General features: G+C 41.4%; 1 pseudogene; it reads right to left on the bottom strand.

The window, feature by feature from the left end:
• Window positions 1-2720: 2720 nt before the first annotated feature.
• The window catches only part of LOC119308935, a 111027-nt pseudogene continuing 108497 nt past the window's right edge, over window positions 2721-5250 (bottom strand).

Below are 5250 nucleotides of genomic sequence, written 5' to 3'. Positions count from 1 at the left end.
ACGCTCACTATTCATCCAATCGATCGGCTTCAGTTAGCAGCAGTAGCGAAGGAATCGCTCCATCGGGTTCAGTTAACAGCCATTGATCGATCGCTCGGGTTCAGTAACGCGTAGCCTGCAGTGCAATCGCTCGGGTTCAATTAGAGCCCAACGCCTCGCTCGGGTTCAGTTAGAGCCAACGCCTCGCACACACGCTCATACGTGTACGAGAGAAATGTGCATCGCTCGGCCCCCGACCTCCCACCGTAATCGGCAACTCCCCGAAAATTTCCTCCCCCTCGCTTCTACCATGGTTTTTTCCGTCATGGACGGCCCAAAGAATGTCATGCAGCTGTGTCTCCGGCCCGCCCAGGATGAAAAGCCCATTTTCTATCATGATTTTTTGTCAAAGAAGTAGGAGCCCACCACATCTATGATGATACCGGGTTTTGTCACAATTATCGTCATAGAAGTGTCATATGTATGACAGAAAAAAAATTCGTTTGGCCCAAAATGTCACGGATGTGTCTTTTTTTGTAGTGCCACCTTGCTGCACTTTTTTTACCATTAATGTTACTTGCTCGTTACAAATTATCTTGCTATCAAAATACTCTATTACTTACAATTTTAGCACATGTAGACATTACCTTGCTGAAAACCACTTGTCATTTCCTTCTGCTTCTCATTGGCTTCGACACTCTTACTTATCGAAAAGGGCTACAATTGATCCCATATACTTGTGGGTCGTCAGGGCGTAGCGGACGATGTTGTTTGTATCACTCTTGGTGATTATTTAGGCCTTTAGATACGAGCACGGGAAGCCTCTTGTCAAACCTGAGCAGCTCCCGCATCTATCAACGATGATGCGAAGATTCCATGACTGGTACTTGAAAACCTGCAAGGATGAGACCGACAGTATCTTGGCGGGAATTAAAGATGAGCACTACTTCAATGGAGTCGAGGCATTGTACATTGAATTTGAAGAATTATTTCAGTTATACAATCAAGACGCCCTCAACAAAATGCTCATCAGTTTCTATTGTCTGTAAGTATTATTTTTCTAATTAAGTCTCCAACTCAACTCGTTCATTGCATCTTTAATTATCTTCACTAGATTATGCAGATTGAAGATCCTCGAAGGCAATAGAGGACAAATCTACAACATTGGGTTCATTAACCCAAATACCGTAAATGAATATACGGTACAAAAGAACCTCGACGAAACTGAGAAAAACTTGCTAAACGCGTTACTTCGACAATAAAACAGAAGGGAAATACTCTTTCCTTATAACTTCAAGTGAGTGTTACTGTTTTGTGCATATTCTGTTTCACTTACTCGAGGTTAAGTGTAATTGATGAGTTACACATGCGTAGATTCCACTTTATTATGATAGCCATTCAGCTTGACGCGGGATTAGTAATTATCTTGGACTGAAGATGTAAAGAGCCTAAGGAGTGGGCGGACATGAGTGAAATGCTCCAAAAGTAAGTTCAATTAATCATTATCGGTGCACTATATCAGCAACTTTCGTTCATTTCCTGATATCAAGTAATCATTTTCTTTGCCGTGCAGGGTTTGGAAAAAGTTCACTAGCGAGGTTAGGGGTGAGTGGAAAAAGGAGCTGCGACTTTCACACCCCAAAGTATGTAGTACTAGCTAGTTCCGCGCATCTCTCATTGATTCTAGTTTCAATACCATTATAATGCTTGATTATCATTTTGATTGAACTCTATTCTTGTAAAGTGCTTTTGGCAGGCACCCAGAATAATTTATGTGGATACTACGTTTGCGAGTTCATGCGCCACTCGACCTCTGAGCGGGGCTTATCTTCTCAACAATTTGAACTACGTAAACAATATTCACAATTTTATTTTATTACCATCAATTGTTTTGAGTTTCATTCATAAATTAGATATGGAGGAAGCGGGATGAACACCTACCAAATGATCGCATACGAGGAATTTAAGAGGAATTGGCGGGATTCTTTGGTGACCACGTCTTACCTACAGACAGAGAATACCATTGGGAATTGCCATGCGATTTTGGTAGATGATATTAGGGATCGTACGAGATGTTATATTGTATATATTCATGATCGTGTACTGTATGTAGTAGCGTCAAATTGATATACGAAAACTTTTTGTTCGACCAAGCATGCAGAAAGAGAGGTCACTTCTCTATATATATGTTCATGACGATGTTGTGCAATGGTTCCGTCATTGCTACATGTTGTAGCTAGAGTCGAGTTGAATGGAAAACATAAAATAAAAATAAAACCCTAAATGTAAAATAATTGAAGGGTAAACACAAAAAGAAAAGGGGAAAAACAATATGAAACCCTGAACCCTGCAAAACCCATAACCCCTCCTTCCAAAAAACAAAAACCCTAGCGCTTGGTAGGTGCTGACGCGTGGTTGTCTTTTAGTTCCGGATGATGTTACCAACCGGGACTAAAGGTCCTCCTCCCTGGGCACCCCTCGGCGGCCACGTGGAGCGCCCTTAGTCCTGGTTCGTAACACAATCGGGACTAAAAGTGGGGGCCTTTAGTCCCGATTGTAGAACCGGGACTAAAGGATCATTGGAACCGGGACAAATGACCCGTTTACTACTTGTGTGCTTCTAAGATCATCATGGATGACAAAAGAACCACTTCCTGGACAATTATAGAGAGGCCCACATCATAAAGTCCATTGATGTCGATGTACATAAGTGACGGGTTGTCAACGTCGAGGATGTCAAGTTAGTGGCCACCAAAGGGTATCCTTCCACACAAATTGTGGTAGGACAGGATCAAGGAGTCCAAAGATGTAAGACTTGATAAGCTCAATGGGATTTCTCCGGAGAGGTTATTCTGGGAGAGGTTGAGAGATACCAATGACTTCACAACTCCAATCATGTTTGGGATGTCCACTCAATTTTTTTGATGGAAAATTGAGATTCATTAGTGCAAAAAGGGAAGTGATCCCCGTAGGAATTTCACCAGTCAAGGAGTTATTGGATAAATCAATGCTCACAAAATATACAGGTGTTCTACCATATACAAGCTATTGTCCTTTTGTAACTACTGATAATATTTCTCTGAGGTGACTAGCCCCCATCTCAACCGATACCTTGGAACAACTTTCAATTCTGATGCCTCCAATATGTCCATTAGTCATATACAATAATTCCTTTTGTAATTTTGTCATAGATGTTAGGTTTGATAGATGCCAAGGAATTGCACTAGAGAAATTGTTGGATGAAAGATCCAAGCATTTAAGATAAATAAGCACTGGAAAAAATAGTGCGCTATAGTGCTGCTAATAGCACGTTATAGCGTGTAGAGAGTTGTCTCGCTAAATTGATCAACATACAATGTCTAATAGCGCGCTAATAGCATATTTTCATGGGCGACACTATTTTCTGTAGAGTGCAATTTTTTTCCTTGAACATATAAGGCTTGCTATGTTGACTGGAATATTATCATAAAAAATTGCAGTGTGGTCCAAAGTACAAACATAATTTTCCCAGATCTCCTATCCATGTATACAATTTGTTCCATGCAAGATCCATAACTCCAAATCTGTGAATCTACAAAAATGTCGGGAATTTTCTGTTGTTATCGGACAGAAGAAATTGTATTTTTTGCATGCCAAAACATTGTGGAATTTCACCCGCCAAAACATTGTGCGACTAATCTAGACGCAATAACTGTTGCAATTTGCAAATATATTCTAGAATGTACGCACGAATTCGATTTGAATAGATAAGCAACATTTGAAGCCAGTGATCGTCAAAATGTGAAGGTATTAGTCCTGAATAGTTACTGTTGGAGATGTCGAACATGTTGATATTTGTAAGCAACCAAGCCATTGAACCAGTGAGCCAGTTTGAACTTAGGTAGATTTTTTTAAAAGACATGCCATCTAGATGTGTTGGCAAACTGCCACTTATTTGGTTATTAGAGATGTCAAGAGCTGTCTGTGAAAATGAATACCAAAATCAATCAATAAGTTTATCCTCTAAACAGTGCTTTAATGTCAAGTTTAGAGATTCCCCATAGCTGTTGAAGCCAAGTTGGAAAGAGAGGACCTATTTGGCAAGATGCAAAATTTGCAAATTGTCGCGACATAAAGGGGGAACGCCAATCCGAATCCACTACAATCTTCAAATTATTGGAAGACAAGTTGATGAACATTAATGTATTAGGTTTCCAACATGTTCTTCCATAATCACACTGCCAAGGTTGTTGTTTAGTTGCTGGAAAACTAGATTCTTCAGAGAACCTAATTCAGTGAGTAAACTTCCATTGAAGTGATTACTGGAGAGCCCGAGGATGGTTAAGCTAGTTGAATGCATAACCTCGGTATAGATCCAGTTTTTTTTGTTTGTCCGTGAGAGAAAGGGTAGCCAAATGCTTCGGTTTTCCAAGCTCAGCCAGTATAGTTCTGGTCAAGTTCTTGCGCTTATGTCTAAATAAGTCAGAGCAGTAAGTGCAGCAATTTCAGTTGTAACATTCTCGTAGAGCTTATTCTCGTTGAGATCCCCACTATTAGGGAAAAGCCTATACACAGAATCTTAGTAGCAGCGCGGCTCAAAAAGGAGCGCTGCTGCTAATTAGCAGTAGCGCGGGCGAGTAAAACTCGCTACTGACAAGCATTTAGCAGTAGCGTGCTTTGTGATACCCGTGCTGCTACAAATAGCGACCGACAGTGCACCCAAAATTCCATTTAGTAGCAGTGCGGTCCCGCGAGCCGCGCTACTAGTATGGATTTAGTAGTAGCGCGCTTTTTGTGAGGTCGCTGCTGCTAATTTTTAAATGTGACACACTTTTTGTCTCGGTTAGCAGTAGCGTTTCTGACATAAACACGCTGCTGCTACTTTTGTATCAGCAGCGCGTTTTATGTCCCACGCTACTGCTAATCCGCACCAACCCACCACCTTTCCCCACCCGTCCCCTCCCCTCCCCCTCCTCTCTTCCCTTTCCCCTACCTCCCACATCCTCCCACTCTCACTCTTCTTCTTCCTCAACACTTCTCCCCCATTACTCTCCCTCTTCTACCTACCTTTCTCTCTCTTCATTACTCCTACCTAACTACACCATCTCCATTAATGCATCTCCTTTCTCTTTTTCCTTCCCCCTCCACTAGTTGAATTTGTCTCCTCCCAAATTAGGTAGCTAGGTAGATGTAGCATTTAGTTAAGTGACCTATTTGCCCCCTAACTAGATCTATCTTTGTCAAGAAGAGCTTTGGGCACTTTTGGTCTCCCTACATCATCATCTCATCACC

Source organism: Triticum dicoccoides, chromosome 5B, assembly GCF_002162155.2.
Source record: "Triticum dicoccoides isolate Atlit2015 ecotype Zavitan chromosome 5B, WEW_v2.0, whole genome shotgun sequence".
Taxonomy (NCBI): domain Eukaryota; kingdom Viridiplantae; phylum Streptophyta; class Magnoliopsida; order Poales; family Poaceae; genus Triticum; species Triticum dicoccoides.
This window is presented reverse-complemented; position numbering and strand designations above follow the sequence as displayed.